This window comes from Vicia villosa, linkage group LG6, assembly GCF_029867415.1.
Source record: "Vicia villosa cultivar HV-30 ecotype Madison, WI linkage group LG6, Vvil1.0, whole genome shotgun sequence".
NCBI lineage: Eukaryota > Viridiplantae > Streptophyta > Magnoliopsida > Fabales > Fabaceae > Vicia > Vicia villosa.
This window is the reverse complement of record NC_081185.1, coordinates 91,811,578-91,838,990: the sequence shown is the minus strand read 5'-3', so window position 1 is coordinate 91,838,990 and position 27,413 is coordinate 91,811,578. Positions and strand designations below refer to the sequence as shown.

Genomic DNA, 27,413 nt, shown 5'->3' with positions numbered 1-27,413 from the left:
CTAAAAGTTACAGTGACATCCAATTTAGCGTCACACCACACCCCCTTAAAGTTGACGCCAAAGGAGGGTGTCACTAAAAGTTTTGCAGACATTTAGCTACAGATTATTGACTTTTAGTGACAACTTTTGAGTGTCACGGAAAGTCAATTTTCTTGTAGTGTACAGAACCCAAAAGCTTCACATCTTCTTCAGATGCAGCTATAATACTACATCCTTGAAGCACTTTCTTGACTTTGGCAACTAAGGTAGTAATCATAGTATTAAATTTTGAATTGAAAACTATCATTGAATGTGTTTGTTATATAGATTGAAGAAGAATAATTTAAGTGACAAGTATTCTAATCTTTTCAAAAGAACAAAAACAAAGTATAGCGTGAGATGTGAATGTCCACTTCAAACTTGAGTAAGATTCCAAGGATGGAGTAATGAAGTGTAAACTAAATAAAGCAATGATTCTCATTACATTTACATGAGAGTGAATTGGTGCTCTTAGGATAGAAAAGAACAGGATCATAAAAACAAGAGGGAAATGAAAACCAATTTTTTGTTATAAAATACCAATTTCGTAAACATATCAATATTTCAAATATTAAATAATAAAATAACTAATCATGTAGTAGCATTTTTTAACTAATTAAGTAATGTGTCAACAGCCCTCTTTTTTGTTTATAATAAGATCTCCTTCTCAAAATAGTGAATATTATTTTTTTTATTGACATCGGTACGGAACATATTGTTGAAGGGTAATTTAGTATTTTTAATATGTTGTCTATGTGACCCTATTTTTCTGTGTATAAATAGATTAGTAGTCGCTGCATTTAAACATAATCATTTTTTTAAAGCTTTTGTAGCCATCTGCAGAGCATTAAATATAATATTGCTTTTGCTTTCATCACCTGTGCACTAACAATTGCTATCTAGAGCTCCGGTTCAGATCCACAGTGATACACGGGAAACACGAGTAAAACACGAAGCATTGTGTGATTAATTTTGGTCCTTGAATTCTTGTTGAACCTTTAACAAAATATGAACAAAATCACATTTTTTGATTCTGCGATATTAGGAAACATTGTGTTTGGTGAGATTTGAGTGACTTGCACAAGGTTGAAGATGAACGGAAACGGTAGTCTGAGCACCAAACTTCCAGTGTTCGATGGTAAGAATTGGAATCGTTGGATGATTCAGATGCGTGTGTTGTTTGGCGCTCAAGATGATCTTGATCTCATCAACGATGGTTATGTTTCAGTTGCACTTCTAGAAAAGGCAACTGATGCACAGAGAAATGCTCAGAGTGGCCTGAGGAAGAAAGATCAGAAGACATTGTTCTACATCCATCGGTGTGTAGATGTGAACGTGTTTGAGAAAATCATTGATTCTCAACTTGAAGAAGGTGTTATGGTGGTGACACATCAGTGATCCATCAGGTTGCGTGGAACACACTAGTTAGGTGTTATGGTGGTGACACATCAATGAAGAAGGTGAAGCTTAAGTCCCTACGAAATCGGTATGAGAATCTCAACTTGAAGGACAACGAAAAGGTATCTGAGTACATCTCTAGAGTGATTCTAATCACTAATGAGATGAAAGCTTATGGAGAAACCCTTTCTGAACAAGTAATCATAAAGAAAGTATTGAGGTCTCTTACTTCTCAATTTGATTACATTGTTGTAGAAATTGAACATTCTAAAGATCTGGATACCTTGATAATAGAAGAGCTGCAAAGCAGTCTAGAGGCGCAAGAGTTGCGTCTAACTGAAGGAACTTCTGAGAGGGAGGTTGAGCAGGCCCTGAAAGATTATTTTGTCAAGAAGGACCAGAAGCAGGGAAAACATGGTAGGTCTCAAAAGTCAGAAGTGTTCTATTCTGATGAGAAGAAACATCAGAAGGGAAAGGAGAAGTATGACAAGAGAATGGTTCAGTGTTACTGTTGTAATAGGTTTTTCCATTTTGCTAAACATTGTTGGTCAAACAAAGAAGAAGTAAAAATAGCCAGAGGAGATTTTGATGATGAACCTGTTAATGACTTATGAATTTGATGAGGAACCTGTGCGATTGTCGTTTTTTGATTCCAAAGGGAAAGAAAATGACTCTGAATATTCTAAAGGAGTGTTTGAATACGAGTCAGAATTAGAAGATGATTTTGAAGATTCAGAAGATGATTCTGAAGCTGAAGACAAGTCAGAATCCGAAGGTGATCCTGAGTCTAAAGGAGAATCAGAAGATGATTAAGAAACTGAAGAAGATTCTGCTTCTGAAGATAAATCAGAACCTGAAGGTCCTAAAGATGAGTCAGAACTTGAAAGCTACGAAGGTGAGTCAGAGTCGGGAGAAGAAGAATCCTCTGGAGACTCTGAAGATGAGTTAGATGGTGAATCTGATTCTGATCTAGATTTTGAATCTGATGGTGATCATGCTTCTGGAAGGGAAAAATCTTAAGACATAGGCTCTGGAGGACAAGCTTCTGAAGATGATCATGTTTCTGGTGGTAATCATGACTCTGAAGTTGGAACTTTTGAAGAAAGAGCTTCTGAAGGCGATCCAATTTCGGAAGGTGGTCAAGCATCTGATATTGTTCAGAGGCCACAAAAAATCAGACAAATACCAAGAAGGTTTGTGGAGTTTGACATGTTGCAAGACACTAAAGTGAAGGATAGAAAGACACTTAGAAAGGGGGGGTTTGAATAAGTGTAGCTTTAAAAACTTGGACGACAAAAATAAATTGCACAGTTATTTTTATCCTGGTTCGCTGTTAACTAAGCTACTCCAGTCCACCCCCGCAGAGATGATTTACCTCAACTGAGGATTTAATCCACTAATCGCACGGATTACAATGGTTCTCCACTTAGTCAGCAACTAAGTCTTCCAGAGTCTTCTGATCACACACTGATCACTCCAGGAACAACTGCTTAGATACCCTCTAAGACTTTTCTAGAGTATACTGATCCACACGATCACTCTAGTTACAATCTGCTTAGTTCACTCCTAAGACTTCCTAGAGTATACAGATCAACAAGATCACTCTAGTTCCTTACAACTTAATGTAATCAATTCAAGAGTTTACAATTGCTTCTTAAAAGCTATAATCACAAACTGTGATATTTCTCTTATCGTTTAAGCTTAATCTCACTAAGATATTACAACAGCAATGTAGTGAGCTTTGATGAAGATGAAGATTCTGAGCTTTGAGTTTTTCAGCGTTTCAGCAAGTTAATTTGAATAATCTTGTTCAGAGTCGTTAAGAGTCGTTAACCTTGCTTCTCATCAGAACTTCATATTTATAGGCGTTGAGAAGATGACCGTTGAGTGCATTTAATGCTTTGCGTGTTCCGTACAGCATCGCATTTAATGTTATACGCTTTTGTCAACTACCTCGAGCCTTGTTCACGCTGTGTCTACTGACGTAGCCTTTAGTAGCTTTTAACGTTCCTTTTGTCAGTCAGCGTAGCCTGCCACTTGTACTTCCTTCTGATCTGATGTTTGTGAATACAACGTTTGAATATCATCAGAGTCAAACAGCTTGGTGCATAGCATCTTCTGATCTTCTGACCTTGAAGTGCTTCTGTTGCGTGATACCATCTTCTGAGCTTCAGTGCTTCTGATCTCATGTTCTTCTGATGCTTCCATAGACCCATGTTCTGATTCTGCTTCGACCATCTTCTGATGTCTTGCCAGACCATGTTCTGATGTTGCATGCTGAACCCTTTGAGACAAAGCTTCTGAGCGTTGAATTATGCGTACTCTTTATATATTTCCTGAAAAGGAAATTGCATTGGATTAGAGTACCATATTATCTTAAGCAAAATTCATATTATTGTTATCATCAAAACTAAGATAATTGATCAGAACAAATCTTGTTCTAACAATCTCCCCCTTTTTGATGATGACAAAAACATATATAAATGATATGAATTTGCGATCAGAAAGAACAGACGGCAAAAGACAAATTACACAGCTATAGCATAAGCATATGAATATGTCTCCCCCTGAGATTAACAATCTCCCCCTGAGATAAATAATCTCCCCCTAAAATAAATACTCGAAGAACTTTAATAAAAGACTTCCCTGATTATTTCGGTAGAGACGATCACATAAGCTTATGCCTTCAGAGAATTCATAGCTTCTGACTTCTGCTTCCATTGGACAGCTTCAGAACTAGAATTTCCTTAAATCCCTAGAACAGTCACAGCTTCTGATTCCTTCTTCTATCTAGGACAGCTTCAGAACTTGAATTTCTTTGATCTTCAGAACATTCACAGCTTCTGATTTCTGCTTCCATTCAGGACAGCTTCAGAACTTGAATTTCTTCGATCCTCAGAACATTCACAGCTTCTGATTTCTGCTTTCATTCAGGACAGCTTCAGAACTTGAGTTTTCTGGATCTTTTAGAACATTCACATCTTCTGATTTCTGCTTCCCTCGGATAGCTTCAGAACTTTGAATGTCTACTAACATCACTTCATGCTAGATTTGTATCAGAACATTGTTGAATGTACCAGAGCATCATCAGAGCATCTCTACATCCTGAAATGTTACAAAACAAAAACTAAACGACAAAAGTCAGCATGAACGAGTCAGAACATAAAATGTATATTCTAACACATTATATGTATCAGAGCTATAACATTATATGTATCAGAGCCATATATATATCAGAGCTATATAGGCTAAAATAATGTATCAGAGCAAATAGAATTTTGTCAAAAACAAATAGACAAATATGGATCAAATTCTATTATCAGTGCTTCTGATATCTGAAGCTTGACAGCACTCAGCTTGCTTCAGTTTCCATGGTTTTGCTTCTGTGTTTGCTTTGAAGATTCTCTTCACTTCTTTATACCTGCAAAACACTTAAACCATATAGAACTTGCAGTTCTTGTTAGTTAGTGCAACTGATTAAATCAAATCATTTATCATTTATCTTTCTCCCCCTTTTTGTCATATCATCAAAAAATAGAAAAGATTCAGATGAAAAACAGAACACACGGAGGAAGAAGATGAATTCATTAAGGTCTAAACAACAGGTACAGAGGTACAAGATGATAAGATCAGATGCACAGAAACAAAACAGATGCAAAGAAAAGAAAGAAACAACACAGACTCAATCTAAGATGGCCCTAGCCTTGACAAGATCTTGGCCAGCATCTCTTTAACATCATTGTTGTGTCCTTCTTGCCTCTCAATGAAAGCATCATACTTGTCATTGAGTGAGCTTTGCTCATCCTGTCTCCTCTGAATTTCTTCTAGAGTCCTTGCAAGACGAGAAGGTTCACCAGAGGAAGCTTCACAGCTTCGATCCACAGGAATGACAACTTGATCTGCAGCTTCCATAGAAGTATCATTTGCTGGGATTTCCTCAACAGGGTCTGATTCAGCAACATGATCTTCAGCATCTGCTTCTTGCATAGAAGCATCTCCATACTCTGCAGCAGGAATTTCAGAGTCTCCATTCTCTAGTGCCTGAAGAATGGCAGCTAGATTCCTTGGAGCAGAAGGACCTTCAACTTCTGGTGGGTCAACAACTTCTGGAATGACCAAACTTGGGTCTTTCTCAGAAGGGTTTTCCCTCAGATAGTCAAATAGGGTCTTGAAATCTCCGAGCAGAACAGGATACTCAGGAATCCAGATAACCATATCTCTGCATGGGTTTGCTTCCATTTCAGCAGCCAATCTTAACTGTTCCATTTCATCCAAGAAGGGCTTCTCTTCCAACATATGTCTTCCTCTGAGACGAGCAAACCAGAAGTCTTCATAGTTTCTCAGAATTCCACGAGGACGTGGGGCAGCAGCTGCACAGACTTCCTGAAGTTCTAAAAGCAGAGCATCTGATTCTTTGCGAAAGATCCTCCAGAGGTTCCTCATAGCAACATCATTCAATCCCGAACTTTCAGCAATTCTGAGGGTATCAAATATGCTTCTGAGATTCCTCTTTGCTCTTTCAAAAAATTCACCAATAGGGTACCTTGAAAAGATAGGATTGGGAAAGAAGTACGGTTGAGGTTCTCTATTCAACCTATAAGAAGATTCTGCTTCAGTATCAGAATCTAATACTACCACTTCAGCTTCAGAACGAGGCCTGGGAGTGTAGTTGCAATCACGGAGCAACTGCTCATGTGATGCAGAGGTTGGAAGAATAGAGTCACTATGGTTATTTTGGGAGGTGGAAGGGACAGATTTATAGTTGGCATGGGGAGGTGGTTGAGTGATGGAGATAGTTGAGTGTGGTGGAAAGAGAGTTTGAATGGGTGGTATATTCAGAACATGATCATCAGCAGCTTGGTCAGAAACAAGGTTAGTTGAGGGTGAAGGAGAAGGGATGGATTGAGGAGAGGGTGGAGTTTTTGTAAAGGGAATTGGCGAGGGAGGAAGAGAATTGGGTTTGTTTGCATGTGAGGAAGGAATGGTTATAGGAGAAGATGGTGGTGTAAGAACATGGACAAAAACAGGTGATTCTGATGAGGCTTTTTCTGGTTCAGGTGTAGGGACAACCTCTATTGGTGCAACTTCTGAACGAACAACAGGAACAGACTCAGGTTCAGAAAAGCATATACCTTTGGAACCTCTCAGAAGAGCTTTGGCCACATCCTCAGTCTTCTTCTGCTTCTTACTCTTAGGCTCTTCAACAATCTTTGCTTTGCCTTTAGCAATATCTTTCCTTCTGACATATGCCTGAACTTCTGGTTGATTCTCAGCCTCTTGAGCAGCATTTTCTTCATCTGAGCTTTGAATAATCATCTTCCTCTTTCTGGTTATCTTCTTTTCAACAACTTCAACAATCTCATCATTGTTGTTTGACTTGTTCTTCTTTTTCTTCTTCTCAAACTCATCAGATACAGCCTTAACAACTTTTGCAATCGCCTCTTTAGAAACATCTTGTTTCTTAGAGACAGCAGAAGGATAATCATGCTTTCTTTTAGTCCTTTCTTCCCTCTTCCGATTTACTTTAAAAGGAGCACCTTTGTCTTGATCTTTAAGACTCTTATTCTCTTGAAGAGACATCAGATATTCGGTTCTGACTTCAGGTACCTCTCTATTGAAGAAGGTTTCAAAGTCAGCCAGAACAGGTTCTCTTATGGTTCTTGTTCCAGCTAGAGGTTGAGGAACTTTGAGAAAGGTGTCAATTATTTTCATCTTCTTTAAAGAGAAGGCATTCAGACAGGCTCCAGTGGTGACAGCAAGGTCATTGATGATACCTTCAGACTCCAGACTCTCAACAATCTTGGAATGCACCAGAAGATTTGTAATAATTCTACCAAAAGGAATGGTTGTTCCAGCATTTTCTTTTCTGAAAGCGTTTCTGGAATCCTTTACTGCTTTCCACATATGGTTGAAGATAATGTAAATCGCATCAACCTTCTTCTGAGTGGCAATGCAATACAGAATATACCTTTGATCATTACTGATGAAATCCGAGGCATGAGTTGATTTCCTATGGTAGAAGCACCCGAGAAGGATCTTTGTCCAGATTCTGTAGATATCTCTCAAATTCTTAACGTGTTTTGTTTTCTTGACATTCGGATAGAGAGTGGATAGAATATCTCCCAAATCTGCCCTTTGATCAGACTCAAAAGCCCCTTCAGGGTTTTTCAGATCGAACATCACTCTTAGGATGTTTTCAGTAACAACAACAAACTTTCCATGGACGAAAGAAAGTATAGCTTTTGGAGCAACCACAGCATGTACCCAGAATTCCTTGACAAGATCCGGATAAACTGGGCCAACGAACTCAGCAAACAGCGAGGTCCATCCTTGAAAGATGATGTCTTCTTTAAGGTGAAATTGGTTTTCTTCAAGGTTGTCAAAGTCAACCATGAGTTCACACAGAACTTCCATTTCATCCTTCGGAATAGAGCATGCCACAACAGGAGTGAGTTCCTGGTTTGTTTCATTATGCATATGGAGAAGAGTAGTTGTATCAACATTTTGAGATGAAGATGCCGCCATTGAAACAGAATGATTAAAAAGAAGAACAAATACTGGGTTTTCGGTTAGGGTTTTTGGAAACGACTAAGATATTTCCAAACGGAAGGTATGCAAGAAGAAAGTGAGACAAGGGAGCGAAAAAGATATATGAGATGATTTGAAATGAATATATAGGAACGGATTTGAAAAGAAATAATAAAAAAAAAATTAAACTGAACAGTTCCAGCATCAAAAGAAATCAATTTTATTAAATGATGAGTGACGTGAGGAGAGAGAACGTGGTAAATGAAATGATTTAGAACAGTTACCTAGGTCGACGTCCTTTCAACTGCACGCTTTGTGCCAACCGTACAGACACGTGTTCACCATCAGATGATAGATGACAGCTGTATCAAGAGTAGACTTTACGCCTTCAAATTCTGATTACTGCTTCTGAATTGATCTAATTTCTCTTCTGGAAATACTCCTTCTGAAGTGTGCTGATATAAGTCTGAATGATCTTCTGATCCATTACTTCTGATATGCACAGCTTCTGGAGATTCACTTCTTTGTTCTGCAACTTCTGATAGGATAAAACTGTATCTGCAGAGATTCTTAAGTAGTGTTGTTTCATCAGAAACAAGTTTATCATCAAACCAGACATTTAGATTCGTCCACAATAAATGTTTCAATTTTGTATATTCTGTAGCATTTAGAGCATTCAGAGTATCCAAGAAGGAAACACCATTGCTTTTAGAAACACAACAAATGGTTTCAATACAGACAAACTTTATTTTCTGATCTCCTACGAACATAGTTCTTTCAACAGCTTTAAGTACCAGAACTTGGAAGACAGTCCTTCTTCCCTTCAAGTGTTGAGAACATCTTGAGTCCAGGTGTCACGACATGTTGAATGTTGTCTTCTTTGTCACCAAGAGAATCTGCAAAAGAGACAATCTTTTTCTTTGGTACCCACATCTTCTTGGGTCCTTTCTTGTTAGTTCTCCTCAAGTTCTGATTGAACTTAGGTTTAACATTGTAAGCAATAGGAGGAACAGCATGATAATTCTTAATGTGAGTTTCATGATATTTCCTAGGTTGTGTCACATGCTTTTTTGTGTGTGTTATGTGAAAACTTTGAGCATGTGAAGTGTGCCTAATATCATGGGAGTGGCCATACTTGAACTGATCATACAATGGCTTGTATGTGAATTTCATTTCATCAACAGGTTCAAGTTTGTATGGGGTTTCACCCTCAAAACCAATGCCGACTCTTTTGTTTCCAGACACAGCATATATCATAGAAGCTAGCTGACTTCTGCCAATACTTCTAGATAAGAACTTCCTGAAACTTAAATCATATTCTTTCAGAATATGGTTTAGACTAGGAGTGGATTTTTCTGAATCAGAAGGAGATCCGACATTATTGGATAGTTTTAAAAGTTTTTCTTTTAATTCAGAATTCTCCAACTCAAGCTTCTTTGTTTCAAATTCAAATAGCTTTTTCAGCTTTTTGTATTTGAGACTAATCTGAGACTTGAGTTCCAGAAGTTCAGTTAGACCGGAAACTAACTCATCTCTAGTAAGTTCAGAAAATACCTCTTCAGAATCTGATTCTGATGTAGATTCTGATCCGTCATCTTCTGTCGCCATCAGCGCACAGTTTGCCTGCTCATCTTCAGAGTCTGAATCATCCTCTGACTCATCCCAGGTTGCCATAAGACCTTTCTTCTTATGAAACTTCTTCTTGGGATTTTCCTTCTGAAGTTTTGGACATTCATTCCTGAAGTGTCCTGGCTCATTGCATTCATAGCACATGACCTTCTTCTTGTCAGATCTTCTGTCATCAGAAGATTCTCCATGTTCAAATCTCTTTGAACTTCTGAAGCCTCTGAACTTCCTTTGCTTGGTCTTCCAGAGTTGATTTAGCCTTCTGGAGATTAAGGACAGTTCATCTTCTTCTTCAGATTCTGATTCTTCAGGATCTTCTTCTCTAGCCTGAAAAGCGTTAGTGCATTTCTTGATATTTGATTTTAATACAATAGACTTACCTTTCTTTTGAGGCTCATTTGCGTCCAGCTCAATTTCATGACTTCTCAAGACACTGATAAGCTCTTCCAGAGAAACTTCATTCAGATTCTTTGCAATCTTGAATGCAGTCACCATAGGACCCCATATTCTGGGTAAGCTTCTGATGATCTTCTTTACGTGATCAGCCTTGGTGTATCCCTTGTCAAGAACTCTCAATCCAGCAGTAAGAGTTTGAAATCTTGAAAACATCTTTTCAATGTCTTCATCATCCTCCATTTTGAAGGCTTCATACTTCTGGATTAAAGCTAGAGCTTTAGTCTCCTTGACTTGAGCATTTCCTTCATGAGTCATTTTCAAGGACTCATATATGTCATAGGCCGTTTCCCTGTTAGATATCTTCTCATACTCAGCATGAGAGATAGCATTCAGCAAAACAGTTCTGCATTTATGATGATTCCTGAAAAGCTTTTTCTGATCATCATTCATTTCTTGCCTTGTCAGCTTTACGCCTCTGGCATTTACTGGATGTTTGTAACCATCCATCAGAAGATCCCATAGATCACCATCTAGACCAAGAAACTAACTTTCCAGTTTATCTTTCCAGTATTCAAAGTTTTCACCATCAAATACCGGCGGTCTAGTATAACCATTGTTACCGTTGTATTGCTCAGCAGAGCCAGATGTAGATGCAGGTGTATTTGTTGGAGTTTCACCAGCCATCTTTTAATGAAGCGTTTTTCTCTTCCTGAATCTTTTCTAAACACGGTTAAGTGCTTGCACCTTAGAACCGGCGCTCTGATGACAATTGAAGGATAGAAAAACACTTAGAAAGGGGGGGTTTGAATAAGTGTAGCTTTAAAAACTTGGACGACAAAAATAAATTGCACAGTTATTTTTATCCTGGTTCGCTGTTAACTAAGCTACTCCAGTCCACCCCCGCAGAGATGATTTACCTCAACTGAGGATTTAATCCACTAATCGCACGGATTACAATGGTTCTCCACTTAGTCAGCAACTAAGTCTTCCAGAGTCTTCTGATCACACACTGATCACTCCAGGAACAACTGCTTAGATACCCTCTAAGACTTTTCTAGAGTATACTGATCCACACGATCACTCTAGTTACAATCTGCTTAGTTCACTCCTAAGACTTCCTAGAGTATACAGATCAACAAGATCACTCTAGTTCCTTACAACTTAATGTAATCAATTCAAGAGTTTACAATTGCTTCTTAAAAGCTATAATCACAAACTGTGATATTTCTCTTATCGTTTAAGCTTAATCTCACTAAGATATTACAACAGCAATGTAGTGAGCTTTGATGAAGATGAATATTCTGAGCTTTGAGTTTTTCAGCGTTTCAGCAAGTTAATTTGAATAATCTTGTTCAGAGTCGTTAAGAGTCGTTAACCTTGCTTCTCATCAGAACTTCATATTTATAGGCGTTGAGAAGATGACCGTTGAGTGCATTTAATGCTTTGCGTGTTCCGTACAGCATCGCATTTAATGTTATACGCTTTTGTCAACTACCTCGAGCCTTGTTCACGCTGTGTCTACTGACGTAGCCTTTAGTAGCTTTTAACGTTCCTTTTGTCAGTCAGCGTAGCCTGCCACTTGTACTTCCTTCTGATCTGATGTTTGTGAATACAACGTTTGAATATCATCAGAGTCAAACAGCTTGGTGCATAGCATCTTCTGATCTTCTGACCTTGAAGTGCTTCTGTTGCGTGATACCATCTTCTGAGCTTCAGTGCTTCTGATCTCATGTTCTTCTGATGCTTCCATAGACCCATGTTCTGATTCTGCTTCGACCATCTTCTGATGTCTTGCCAGACCATGTTCTGATGTTGCATGCTGAACCCTTTGAGACAAAGCTTCTGAGCGTTGAATTATGCGTACTCTTTATATATTTCCTGAAAAGGAAATTGCATTGGATTAGAGTACCATATTATCTTAAGCAAAATTCATATTATTGTTATCATCAAAACTAAGATAATTGATCAGAACAAATCTTGTTCTAACATATAGTAGAATCTGAAGGAGAAGTTGTACAGTGTGCCATGTTAGTAGACTCTGAACCCGTGGGTATTGAAGAAGCTCTCAAGAAGAAAGTATGGCTAAATTCCATGAAAGAAGAACTTGAGGCTATCGAAAGAAACAAGACTTGTAAGTTAACCAAGCTTCTAGATAAGAAGAAAGCCATAAGCGTCAGATGAGTTTTCAAGATAAAGCTTAAATCAGATGGATCAATTGGCAAGCTCAAAGCAAGGCTAGTGGCTAGAGGTTTTCTTCAGAAACTTGGGCTAGATTACTTTGAGGTGTTTGCACCTGTAGTTAGACATGAAGTAATCATACTAGTGATTGCTTTAGCTGCAAAAAGGAATTGGCCTCTGATGCATCTGGATGTGAAGTCTGCATTTCTGAATGGTCCGTTACAAGAAGAGGTATACGTGTCACAACCTCTTGGATTTGTGAAAACAATCACGAAGGAATGGTGTACAAGTTACATAAAGTCCTGTATTGACTGAAGCAAGTGCTTAGAGCTTGGAATCTGAGGATTGATTTATTTTTCAAGAAACACGGGTTTCAGAAATATGAGATGGAATATGGAATTTATGTACAAAATTCTAAAGGCAATATGATTCTGGTGTGTCTCTATGTTGATGACATATTGCTGACAGGTAGCTGTCCTGAAGAGGTAGTCAATGTTCAAGAAGGTTCTGATGAATGAGTTTGAAATGACTGACCTAGGAAAGTTGGTATACTTTTTAGGGATGGAGGTATTGTATCCTAAGAAGGGTATAATTTTGTAGTTGTTGAAGTATGAACTTGAGCTTTTGAAGAGATTTAAGTTGCAATATTGTAAGGATGCAATCACTCCATCAGAAACCAATCATAAATTGGATTTTGACTCTGATGGTGAGGATGTGGATACTACAACCTTCAAACATTTGGTTGGTTCTCTAAGGTATTTGTGTAATACCATACCTAATATTTTCTATGCACATCGAATAGTTAGTAGGTTCATGGGTAAATCTAAGTGGTCTAATTATCAAGTTGTTGTCAATATTCTGAGGTATATCAAGGGAACTCTGAAGTTTGTATTACTATTCTCTTCTGGAAGAAAGACAAATGCAGAGTTGATGAGTTACTCTGATTCTGATTGGTGTGGGGATAGAGTTGATAGAAGAAGTCCTTTTGGATACATGTTTAAGTTTCTGAGAGGTCCTATTTCTTGGTGTTTCAAGAAGCGGCCTATTGTTGCACTATCAATGTGGGAAGCTGAGTACATCGCAGGTGTTGTAGCTGCATGTCAAGCAGTTTCGCTTTTGAACCTACTGTAGATAAGCCACTGAAGTTGATGATTGATAACAAGTCTGCAATCAATCTTGCCAAGAACCCAGTGCTGCATGGGAGAAGCAAGCACATTGAGACAAAATATCATTTCTTGAGAAATCAAGTCCAGAATGGAATATTAAAAGGTATGCACTGTAGCACCCAGAAGCAGCTGGCAGATATTCTGACAAAGGAGATCAAGATGGATCAATTTCTCCACTGAAGGGATGAAATTGGTGTTATTAGTTTTGATTGGGAAACCCTAAATTAAGATATGGTGTTGAAGGGTAATTTAGAATTTCTATTTTGTTTCCTAAGTGGCCCTAGTTTTCTATGTATAAATAGACTACTAGTAGCTACATTAAAACCTAATCATTTTCTTACAGCTTTTGTAGTCGTCATTGCATTAAATATAATACTCGATTTGCTTTCGTCACCTTGAGCACTAACACCGACTTGATAAGTATATTAACAACTTTAAATTGAGTGTATAATGGAGGATGTCCAAAAAGAGAATGCCTCTTTAAAACCTTACTAGAAAAAAAAAACACAGTGAAAAAATTCTAGTGTAGGAAAAATAGTACAATATTCTTTGTGAGGGATCTACCTCGTTACTAATCTATACATAATATTACAAATAAGAAAGAAAATTATAGGCATACAATAATCCATTATTCATAATAGTTCCCTTTGGATGTTAGTTTAGGATATGCTTCGTTAAAACCTTACTAGAAAAAAGTCAGTGGGAAAAAATCTAGTGAAGGAAAAATAATACAATATCCTTTTAAGAAAAATTCATTTCTCTCCCTCAGCTAAACTAATTCATTTCTCCCTCTCAGCAGAACGATTATTTCTTCGACGATGTAGACCAATCTTGTAGTTCTTCACCTACAAGAAGACATTTGAATACAAAGACTTTGACTCATGATCCTCGTTGTCATTTATCACTTTTAGCGTTATATTATATACAAAGACATTGTCAATATTGACTTTATTTTGGCTATTTTCATTTCGGTTCCATCGCATTTCATGACATAATTTATTGAAATCTCTTTATTTCACATCTCAAGTACTTCATTAGTTCTTCTGAAAATGAAAAATGAATTATGTCAAAGTTCTCTTAGAATTTTCATATCCTAACTTGGGTCATCTTTAGCTTTAGTTTCTTTTCTAGGTAGAGTACTTTTAACATTAGAACCGACTTTCATACCACATTTCAGGCGCGATTATAACTCATTTGAAATATTAGATTATCCAACAAATAATTTGTTTCATAAACTTTGTAAATGAATAATATTTTGAACTTTTGGTTCATATTGGTTTATACGAGGATCAAGACAACAATTTATTTCAAATTATTCATTTGAACTTCTGGTTCACTTTTTCAGCCGCTTATTCTCTCCCCTAATATTGGGAAAATTAATTTCTCAATTAATAACCAGTTTACCATACTGCAATATAATCAACTATCCAATTATTGCATCAAGATACATCCTCAAATACGAAGTTCATTTAAAAATACATTTTCCCTAATATTCTTTCATGATTCATCTTAATGTACTATATTGGAGCAATTGAATTATACACAACACATCCAAAAATTTACTTAGATGAGAAGTATTAGATTATTAACCTAAAATAAGCTATAAGTTAATGGGGGAGAATTAGCATATATTAACATGTTGGTTGAATGAGAATAAATATCTTAATACCATACTTTGTGTGTTTCAAATATATAATTTAGAAATGATAATCTTATCAACCATATAATTAACTTAAGACGTCTAAAGAATGGATCTTCACGTCCATTTGTATGAACATATGCTACATGATGTTCAATATCAATTTTAATAATATATGTGATACTAATCAATAATTTTCTGAAAAAAATTAAAAAAAATAAGATCTTAGTCTAATTAGTTGAGAAAACAACTTCAGAAACTTCTGCTTATGAGTAAACATATGCATGATATTTTAGTCGACGCAATAATTAATGTCATAAAAACTCAATTTTTCAAAATTTTCTCTAGGAACGCACACTTTATTTGATTGAAGAAACTTCTAGTTCTTCAAAACTAGTTGCCGCATCATAGTACAACCGAGATTACCTGACCGGTTTTGCCAATAACACATTTAAGTGTGGTTTGTAAGCTTCTTGTTTACAATAATAGATATAATTCTATTCTTCTAATTTGTTTCAATTCATAGTAAATAGTAAAATTATTTGTATAAAATATATTTTTAAAATTAAATGCCATACAATTTAATTAGAATTTATTGATGCAATTCTTCTGGAATTGTTTAACCGATCAAAGGAGGCAGATTCGTCATTTTTTATCAATCCTCAAGTGATAATCATTCTTCGATCAATGCATAAAACTAAATCATTCTTTAGCAATCCTCTAGGGATCCTTTATAATATATATATATTTTTCAAGAGTTAGACCATAGATCTTCAAACAATAATAAAGATAAACATTCTCTGTGCAATTATCTGAGAATGCTTTATAAGTTCTTTATAAATTATATAAATTATATAAATTATTATTTTTCTATTCTTCGAGGATGCTTGATAAGTTCTTTAGGAACTATATAAAAAAGTATTATTTTTATATCCTTCATTGATGTTTGATAAGTTCTTTAGAAATTATAATATAAATTTTTATTTTTCTATCATTCAGGATTGCTTGTAAGTTCTTCAAGAACTATATAACAAAGTTCTTCAGGAACTATATAACAAACTCATTACTATCCTTCGGGGATGTTTGTTAAGTTCTTCATAAACTATATAACAAACACATTGTTTTGTAATCCTTCAGGGATTATTTGATAATTTAATAAAATATAATATTATAATTCAACACGCGTAATGGAAAAGAATTAAAAAATAATAATAATATTACCTTTGACAGTTAGGGCTCACTACAACACGCTGGGGCTTTAAAAGCGCTTATTTTGGGCTTTTAAAGCGCTGTAAAAGCTGGCGCTGGCGTAGGTAACAAAAGCGCTTCTGAAAGCGCTCTGGTAGACCCCCCCTATAAGAGCGCTTTTCTGGAAAAAGCGCTCTGGTAGGCCCCCCCTATAAGAGCGCTTTCCTGGAAAAAGCGCTCTGGTAGACCCCCCTTTAAGAGCGCTTTTTCCAGCAAAGCGCTCTGATAGCCCCCCCTATGAGAGCGCTTTTTCTGGAAAAAACGCTCTGATAGCCCCCCCTATAAGAGCGCTTTTCCAAAAGCGCTTTCGTATGTTGCGTTTTTTTTTATTTTTTATGCTTTTTTATTAATCTTTGGCAGCGCTTTTACTAAGAAGCGCTTTAGTAGGTGGACCTTTAAGAGCGCTTTTTAAAAGCGCTGTCGTTGCTAAATGAGGTATTTTAATGTGCAGCCTGTAATTTAATCCTCCCAGTCGACATTTTCGACCTGTAATATGTTTTCAACCTGTAATATGTTCGACCTGTAATTTATTTTCGACGATATTATTTCAGCCATCAGTAAGACAATATATATACTAATATAATACCATTATAATATCCAAAATTATATATATACATCATTACAACATCAATAATATTATAGTTCAAATCGACACAAATCCTACATGAAAAATTGCTTAATATAAAATTGACACAAATCCTCTTTTATTTCTTCCAACTTAAGTCTCGGGTACCCAGCAGCACGGAATTCGTCAAGGTACTACAAAACAAAAACATAATATGAATGATATATTTAGTTAAATGTAATAAATTATATGAACTTATCTTAAGTTATAAATTCATACCGTGAGCGGAATCTCTAATTGATTCGCCTGAAGGATTTCTTTCATAAACCTCAAAACAAAGTATCCGCAATCGTAACTGTTTCGCTGTTGCGGACACTACATAGAAAAACAAATAAGATTCTATAGTTGTCTTGTTTTATCAAGTAGCATAAATATTATAAGCAAAATTGTGAAAAATAATGTACCTGCACTTGGATCCAAGTAATGTTGTTTGATTTAGTCCGGGATACCTGTGCATCCCGTTGACTTCGGAACACTCGTATTGATCTAATTAACAAATATATAAAAGCATATGTTTAGATCAATCCCACAAATAAGTAAATATATAAATATACACGAATATATATTTAGAACGATCCCACTTACAAATCAACGATGTCCTTCATAGCCGGATAATTGGTCCATTCACCATTTACCGAATTCAGATAATACACGACTTCCCTTATAGGGTTGATAGCAAGCAGCAACCAGTGTGCTCTATAAATTAAAACAATAGGTTATATGAAAATTTTGCTATACACAAAAGAAACCGAGATTAGATGAACAAAGAATGAGAAACTAACCCTACTGGTCGGGTATTATACGCCCAAAGATGCAGACTTTCTGTATTGCCGGTGGACATGAATCTATCGACTAAGCGCTGTCTAACTGATTCCGGTTCCGAAGCAATTGCCATTCCGCTGCAATGGGCGGAAGACACGAAACGGAATCTGTTAGACAATGGATTCCCGCGCAACACTCTGTCATACAACAACCTTAAATAAAAACATAATAAACATTAGATTATTTTCATTGAAATGTGTAAATAAATTATATTGTGGGACTAATTAAATAATATATCGGATGAGTGAATATTACTGGATGTATGAGTGCATATTACTGACACCTAGTTGATCATGCCTAAAAATCTCTTCCAAATCATCAATTGTAATAAGTGACTTGAATTCAATACCGAAGACACTTTCATCCATATCGATTTCACGTAAAGCACCATCCTTCAAATCGGACATATCAACCATTGTTGCGAGCGTCGACCGGTATCGAGGCACAAAAGCACCGCCTTTTTTTGCCGCTGGCTTCGGAGGACCAGTGGGTGGTACGCTACGAACTTGCTGCGTCACTTGTTGTGACTCCCGAGCGGATGCCTAAAAATCATATAAGTTAGGTAAAATATAAAATCATGCAGATTTAAATTAAGATTATATATTAACACTTTAAATGTACCTCTTTTAGTGATGCAACAAACTCCTCCTCCTGTAAAATCCCTTTACCCTTAATTGCGGGTTTTATAGGAGCAGTCTAAAATTAAAATGTAAAAAATAATTAATAAAAGGTTTAGAATTGACATTTGAAAACTAAATGATTCATAATCGTTTTCAATATACCTCATCACTAATGGTAATGAGCTCCGAGGGCCATGCAACAAATGATCCTATTGCATCTCGCAGCAATGTCGTCTCTGAGACCATGTCAGGTACCGGTAGCATCGCATCATGATCTACTACAACATCCACCGATACTTTCAGGTGTCCATCCGGGAGCGGTCTATGGTGAAGTAAATCTCCCACAGTGTTGTGCACTTTTCCCTTGCCAACTAGGCGATAATACGGTGCGGATAAGTATACTTGGCAAGAAGAAATGCCCTAAACCAATAGTAAATATAAAGTCATTATCGTTGATAAAATAGAACAATTTGTAAGGAAAAAAAGTTATAATTACCTCGGGAAATTTCCTTTGACAGTTGATACTAGCCTTATCACTAGTTTCTTTCACCGATGAAGTGTTGCACTTTTCTCTCATATACATCTCTTTATCTCTTTGCAATTCAGAGACTTGTGCTTGCAATTCCTGCAACTTTTGCAACACTTCTTCATTGGTAGGATTTCTTCTCCTAGGACTCTTGTAAAAAGAGGTTGGAGTCACACCATGACCCTTAACCCTCACCCGACCGGGATACTCAGGAGCATCTAGTGCTCTACTAAGTACACTCCCCTCACCGGTGGATGCCGATTGCGACAAGGTCTCCTGTAATTCATTTACATTAAAAAATCATTTATATATTAAAAAACATTTGATTTAATTAAATACACAGTATTATACTTACACATTCAGTAAAAACTCTCTGAACTTCGGGATCGACAGCTTGATTCTTGCCCACACGAGCTTCCCTCCACAACACATGTACAGGAAGTGAGGTTTCCTCACTTTTAGTCTCCTCTAACTATGCATTGACACAAATGATAAAATCGTCAAATAAAACACATTTAGACAATTAATCAAAACGCATTTCTATTTACTTACAATTTTATCCTCCAAGCGTGCATATCCCAAACGCCCTTTTTTGTATGGATATGCGGGTTTTGATGCTCTCGCGCTATTTGTGACACTCCTTTTCCGAAAATCTTCATCTCTTTGCTTTACAAACTTAACCCAATCTTCTTCGTCAATGAAGATCTCATACTTTTTTGGCCGTCCTGGCGCCTCTTCAAGAAAGTTTCCATCTTTATCCTTAAGATAGGTATTTGTCAAAAAAGCTTTCCACCCTCTATATCTTTTTCCGGCCAAACTAAGTATGTAGCGTCTACGCTCATCTGGTATGTCAAAAGTCCTCTGCAAAAAAACATACGCATAGTGTGTTAGTATAAGTAATGTAAACAATTTATCGTCAAGATAATAAAAACAACCATATATGGTATATACTTGAAGCTCTTCCCAAATCGCTTTTTTTTTCGCATCCAAGTCTTCGCTTTTTATATTCCATTTAGCTACGGAGACTGGAATATGCATACGAACAAGTGTACCAATGTAGCTTGTCAACTTTGCAGAATTAGGACCAATTGGCTGTAATTCAGAATTCCATTCCAAAGGGTATACTAATCCTTGGTCTCTATGTCGAATGATTCTCTTCATAATGGTGATGCCTCGTGCAACTTCTTTTGCTTCAGTATCAGGTGGAGCATTTGTATCCGGAGCATCTCTTTCTTGATTATCTCTTTCTTGTGAGTTTTCTTGTGAGTTTTCAGGTGGAGCATCTCTATCTGGAGCCATTTAACCTGTATCAAACAAACTAAAGCACATTAGTACACTGTTAATAAGCTAACAATCTATACAAGTCAAATGGAAGTCAAACCATGCATGTACAAGTGTATCGGAAACGAAATCGGTACAAATCAAAATAAGCGTCAAAAAAGAAAGTTGTCGGAATTGAACGAAATTTACATGGCTATGGTAAAACGTCCCCACGGACTCAAAAATAAAGTCGGTTTTCCGAAATTCAGACCCTAAGCCCGACTTTTGATTACGGGCAGAAGCAAAACCGATAAAAAAACAGTCCCGAAATGTAAAGATAAGTGCATGAGCAGCTCCGGAATCGTCAAAATAGTATAGTTACATGTAAAGAAGTCGACAAACGGATACATGGTTCAAAAGTTATGTACAAAACGAGAATATGCACCAAAATTGAATAAGTACTATACTATTGATTAAAACAATCGGTACAAATTGAATAAAACAAATTAGTCGGAATATGTATACTATTACCTTTATCACTAACGTCTCTTTCTTTTCTTGGTAGGATTGTGTTCTACGCGTCTCTTAACAACGCGGACGGTTGGATTGATCCAAATACCCTCATTATGATCATTTCTAGTACAAGATTCATTCTCATTTTGATCGTTTCTTGTACAAGATTCAATGCCAACACCAATATCACCTTGATCTTCAATGTTTTCATCAACTATTTTGTTAGATAAAAGCACTATAGACCATTTCGTACTTGTCGGATCATTGACATAGAACACTTGTTTAGCTTGAGAGGCTAGAATGAAAGGCTCATCTTTGTACCCTACCCTATTGAGATCCACTTGCAAAAATCCTGACTTATCCATTCATATGCCACTATTATTTTCAACCCACTTGCAACCAAATACAGGAATCTGAAATTTCGCGTAATCAAACACCAAAATGCGCTCGATAACCCCAAAATATGACAAATTTGCAAATTTCGGATTTAAGTCATTCGCACTTGATATGTGCATTGCTTCAGCTACCAAGGTAACACCACTATTTTGCATAGTACTTTTATCATCCTGTTCTTTGGTATAAAATGTGTATCCATTAATAGCGTATGCGCTAAAAGAAAGCACAATTACAGTTGGACCATAGGCTAAACATCTCAACCTTTCTGTTACTGAAGCAGGATCTGAACGATACTTTGAATAAATATGATCCCTAAACCACAGTATGAAACTTCGATTGTGCTCTCGTACTATCCAGTTCTCATTTCTATTTGGATTTAAATCTCGGAGAACAACCTTGTGCATTTCAACATACGGCTCAACCTCAACCTCATTGTGCAGAACATACAAGTGCGCTTGATCCCGTTCGACCATTGATACTGTCACAACTTTATTTCCAATTAGCCTTTTTCCTTCTTTTTTTTCGACAATATGAGATTTGGGGAGTCCAATTGATTGAACATTTGACAGATATTCAGTACAAAACTCAACCGCTTCTTCAACAACGTATCGTTCGGCAATACAACCCTCCGGTCGACTTCTGTTTTTCACGTATCCTTTTAATATTTTCATATAACGTTCAGCAGGCTACATCCATCTCATATAAGCTGGTCCGCACAATTGTGTCTCTTTCACAAGATGAACGACTAGATGAACCATTATGTCAAAAAACGAGGGAGGAAAATACATTTCAAGATCACATAAAGTAACAACTATCTCTTTTTGCAATGTTGGTAAGATCGCGGGATCGACCACCTTACTGCAAATTGACCTGAAGAAGAAACACAGCTTAGTTATTGCGCTTCTTACTTTTTCTGGCAGAATAGAACGTATACCTATTGGTAAAAAATGTTCCATTATAACATGACAATCATGCGTCTTCAAACTCTTTAACTTGAGGTCTTTCATGGACACAAGTCTTCTAATATCTGAAGAGTAGCCTTCTGGAACTTTAACTTCACTAAGGAACTTACACAATGTTTTCTTCTCCTTTCTAGATAGAGTGTAAACAGCAGGTGGCAGATATGTTCGTCTTCCTTTCGTCACGAGTCCCAATTCAGTTCTCATTCCCATGTTTACCATGTCCTTCCTTATGTTAAGGCCATCCTTAGACTTTCCTTGTATATTGAGTAACGTACCTATGACGCTGTCAAATACATTTTTTTCAATATGCATAACATCCAGGAAATGTCTTACGTACAACGACTTCCAATATGGAAGTTCAAAAAAAATTGACTTCTTCTTCCACCCACCCTTGACAAGTGAATGTGCAAAAGGCTTGCCAAACTGAGTGCTCACATCTTTCACCTTTTCAAAAATTTGATCACCTGACAAAAAAGGCGGGGCTGTACCATGTTCGGCCTTTCCGTTGAATGCTTTTCTCCACCCACGGTAGTGATGATTAGAATTTAAGAATCTACGATGGCCGAGAAAGACATTCTTCTGACAAAGCTCCAATCGTGTCGTATCGGTTTCATCTTCACAAACGGGACACGCCTTTTGACCTTTATTGCTGTACCCGGATAGATTTCCGTATGCTGGAAAATCATTAATTGTTCCAAACAACATCGCCCTCAAGTTGAAACTTTCCTTCCTATACCCATCGTAAACCTCCACACCATGCTCCCACAAAAACTTTAAATCTTCGATTAAGGGTGTCAAGTATACGTCTATGTCATTCCCTGGTTGTTTAGGCCCAGAAATTAGCATAGATAACATCATGTACTTACGCTTCATACATAGCCACGGAGGTAGGTTATAGATCATAAGAATCACAGGCCATGTGCTATGCGAGATACTTTGAATACCATGCGGGTTCATTCCATCAGTAGACAATGACAACCGAAGGTTTCTTGCTTCTTTTCCAAATTCAGGATAATCAGTATCAACTTTCATCCATTGTGGTGAGTCTGCCGGATGTCGCAACTTTCCATCAATAATTCTTTCATCTGCATGCAAAGTCAAGTGTCTTGAATCGGTCTCACTACGATACATGCGTCTAAATCTCGGAATTATAGGAAAATACCATAAGACTTTAGCAGGAGACAACTTTTTCTTATATCGAGGGGCACCACATTTAGGACACTCATTCAACGCTGCATACTCGTTTTGAAACAAAACGCAATCGTTTGGACATGCATGTATCTTATCATAACTCATGCCAATAGAGGACAACATCTTTTTGGCTTCATACGTTCGATTGGGAAGAACATTATCCTCTGGTAGCATATCTTTCATAAGGGCTAATAACTCTGTGAAACTTTTATCCGACCATCCATTGTCCGCCTTTAAGTTGTACAACTTTAACACCGCAGACAATCTTGTGAATTTTGAACAACCATCATACAACGGTTTCTCTGCATCGCTTACCAACCTCTCAAACATTTTGGGACAATCCGCAAGATCTTCTTCAAGCGCTTCTGCAATCTCTTCGACTCGATCGCAATCGTATGTGTCTGTGCAATCGTCGTTTGAAGCATACTTCCTATTACAACTCGACTCAGCATTCCCGTTACTTTTCTCACCATGCATTGTCCAACATGTATAACTTCTATCAATTCCAAACCGTAGTAAATGGGATGCCAACTTATTCCCGTCAAACTTACCCCCATAACAACAACCTAAGCAAGGACACGGCATTCGAAGCGGGTCTTTGGAGTGCGCAACCGCAAACTCAACGAATTCCCATACCCCTTTCTCGTACTCTTTCGACAATCGGTTTGAATTCATCCATGTCTTATCCATGTCTTAATTAAGCTAAACAAATGCTTCTTGGTTTCTCTATCAGGTACTAAGGAATTCTGTCAAGATAATAAATAGCTATCATCATAATAGAATACCTAATCAGAATACCTAATCAGAATACCCGATTTCTTAAAGAAGACATTACCTTATTTCAAGGTAATATAAGTCCACAAACCAAAAAATTGGTTGAGAGACACTAAATTGATATTAAATAGAACCATAAACAATAAACTATAAGCAGAAAATAACAAACTATAAGCAAGAAGAAAGGGATAGTAACCTGAGTTAGACTTGATGTGGGAGATGGTAGGTTTGAATCGGCGTTGTACAAGTAGAAACCAGAGACTTCAAAGTAACTGTAAAATTAAACACACACACACGATGCAGTTAAATACAAATATCATAAAAGTGAAGGAAGTATATGCAAACTATAGCACAAACTACAATGATTTTAGAAGTAGAAACCAGATTCCATAAAACACAGTTTCAGAATAGTGCAGACACATACATTCATATCTCATTCAGAGAATATTGAATAAAAGAAAATCATAAGCTTCCATGATATTTATATACAAGTTATTTCCTTCTAGACAAAACAGAAGCATACCAACAATTTTGTTAAATGAAAACTCAATCATTAAGTTGGTGAAACCAATAAATAAGTCATACTGCATATATAAAGGAAGATATGCACAATTCACATGAAAGTAAACTCGACCATGGACGTAACCATTAAAAGAAAGTAGTAAGAGAGGATATTGAAAATGAAATCACTAGTAAAAATTTGAAAGAGAATAATGTAAAATTTGAAAGAGAATAATGTGAATGTTTCCCATCTCATTTCATTTCAGAAATAAATATAGATATTTCCTTCTTATCTCTTAAAGTCAATTTAATATATGAGCATGTTTTAATATAGTTCAATCCATTTCAAAACTTGTAGAATTCCATAAACCAAGTTGCAATAAAGTAGAGACATCAATATGAACTCATACATTAAATCCAAGACCAAACTAAGACACCTTTTTCAATTTACAAAATAGCAAGAGGAAGAGTTGAAATGTTTGTATTACATTCAAACATGCTCATAGTGCACAACGATCATGGATTAGAATAAAGATAGCATTTTCATTCTCAAAAAGATAAAGTAAAACCAATGGTGTTAACTGAATATGCATGTTAATAGGATTAACACTTACCGAAAACGAAGAAAAGAAGATGTTAGCACCACAACTGACACAGCAACACAGCAACACGACTTCGTGAGAGAAACAACAACCCAGCAACACAACAAATTAATTCTGTAAAAATAGATTATTAAACAAAATCAAGATTTTCTCTTAATATAGGGTGATCAATTGATTCTGTAAAATGTATTGATTCTGTAAAATGTATTTTTCGTAATGACGAATCATATAAGCATAAGAATATAAACCCAGGTTACCTTCAGTTATATGAACAAAAACAAGTTACAGTAGAAGCGATTTCAGAATGCCGAAGAAGAAACATACCTCGAATGCCGAAGAAGAAGATATAAACCCAGATGCGATTTCAGAAGCTATTTTTCGTGCGATTCAAAAGCGATTTCGTGAGAGAAGAAACGATTTCGTGATTTCTGTAGGGTTTAGAAGCAATTTTGTGAGAAGATAGGGTTTATCATTTGAGAAGAATAAGAGATTTTCGTGAGAGAAGAAAGAAATTAACGATACTGATTGTTATTATTTTTTTTAATTTCAATTTTGAAAGGCTACTAAAGCGCTTTTGAAAAGCGCTCTCATAGCCTGGTCTATACCAGCGCTTTTGACTAAAAAGCGCTCTCATTAAACCCCCCTATAGCAGCGCTTTGAAAAGCGCTTTAATAGACAACCCTACCAGAGCGCTTTTGAAAAGCGCTCTCATACCCCCCCTTACCAGAGTGCTTTTTAAAAGCGCTCTCATACACCCCCCTACCAGAGCGCTTTTTAAAAGCGCTCTCATACCCCCCCTACCAGAGCGCTTTTTTTCATCATTTTCCCTTTTTTTATTAATTTGTTTTTAGCGAATCCTACGAGAGCGCTTTTGTCTAAAAGCACTTTAGTAGCTGCGCTGCTACAGCTTAATTTTGGCGTAGTGGCTTCAATTTTTTTTCTTTTCAAGTTTGGTAGACTTTGTCTCCACTAAGGAGATTTTGTTTCCCTAATTCGACCAGACTCCTTTCACTGACGTGCACCAATCTCATGTGTCAAATCTCTGTCTTCGACAAAGGTTTCGTGGATGCAACATTTGTCGAGCCATTTACAACTTCAGCCTCAAGGGTATATACAAGTCTTGTTTTTTCACGCCTCTAAATACTTCCTTCGACCCCTTCATGACTTTTAGGATACTCCTCTATCATTGGAAAACATATCCTTTCTTGTGAAATTCACCAAGAAAAATCAAATTTCTCTTCAAATCAGGTACATACCTGACTTCAGCCAACAAATTTATTGACTCCTCATGGAGCTTGAATCTCACATATCCAACATCTTCAATCTTGCAAGCTTTTTTGTTTCCCAACAATATAGACCCACCATCTTGATCACATAATTCCTCAAACTAGTTTTTGTTTGAAGTCTTGTACAAAGTGCAACCTCAATCCATAATCCACTCTTTTCTTGAGTCGCAGCTTGAAATCACACGGACATCATATGAGTAAAAATCACCTTGATCAATGGTTGCGTTGCCATTATCGTTACCTCCATGATCTTTTAGGCGTTCAGAGCACACCTTTCTTGGGTGACCCTCCTTCTCACAATGATAATATCGAATACTAGATGCTTCGCCACTGTAAGATTTTTGCTGACTTTTACCTTTCTTCTTGTCAAACATACCATCCTTTCGCAAGAATTTTCCTTTAATGGTCAAACCTTCACCAACCTTCGAAGGTTTATGCCCCTTTCGTTTGTTCAAGTCCTTAGAATACAAGGATGATTGAACCTCTTTAAAAGTAAGGGACTCCCTTCCATACAAGAGAGTTTCTTTGAAGTGAGCACGTGTTCTAGGCAAAGCGCACAATAGCAACAACACTTGATCTTCATCATCGATCTTCACATCAATATTTTCAAGATCAAGATTCAGCTTGTTAGACATATCCAACTGTTCACCCAACTCTTTGTATTCAATCATCTTGAATGCATACAAAGCTCATTTTAGGTAGAGTCGATTTACCAGCGATTTGGTCATGTACAAACTTTCAAGTTTCACCCATAAACCTGATGTCGTCGTCTCTTTTGATACCTACCGAAGAACCTTATCACCAAGGCTCAACAAGATTGCGTTGTGAGCTTTCTCTATCATGGTCGTCTTTTCTTTTTTCGATAACTCAGTGTCCATAGTTGTCGCTCCCTTCAACGCTTCCAAACAACCCTGCTGGACCAGCAGGGCTTTCATCTTCAGGTGCCACATACCGAAATTGTTCACTCCGGTGAACTTTTCAATCTCATACTTTTTTGAAGGCATCTTCTCCATGCTCACTGTACCAATTTGTTGTGAAAAATGATGCAGGAATCATAAAGTATAATAGGTTTCTTTCAGCAAGAAACCCACAAGGGTAAGAAAAAATAGGGGAGCAATAAGAACATAAAGAACTGGTT

The 27,413-nt window shown here is 36.8% G+C and overlaps 1 long non-coding RNA gene across 1 annotated transcript; it reads right to left on the bottom strand.

Moving 5' to 3' along the window:
* Positions 1 to 16,791: 16,791 nt before the first annotated feature.
* LOC131609318 (uncharacterized) lies at positions 16,792 to 17,293 on the bottom strand. Its single transcript, XR_009286085.1, has 3 exons — positions 17,227 to 17,293; positions 17,042 to 17,137; positions 16,792 to 16,956 (listed from the first exon to the last, which is right to left on the bottom strand). It is a non-coding gene; the product is annotated as an uncharacterized LOC131609318 (long non-coding RNA).
* Between the last annotated feature and the right edge of the window lie 10,120 nt (positions 17,294 to 27,413).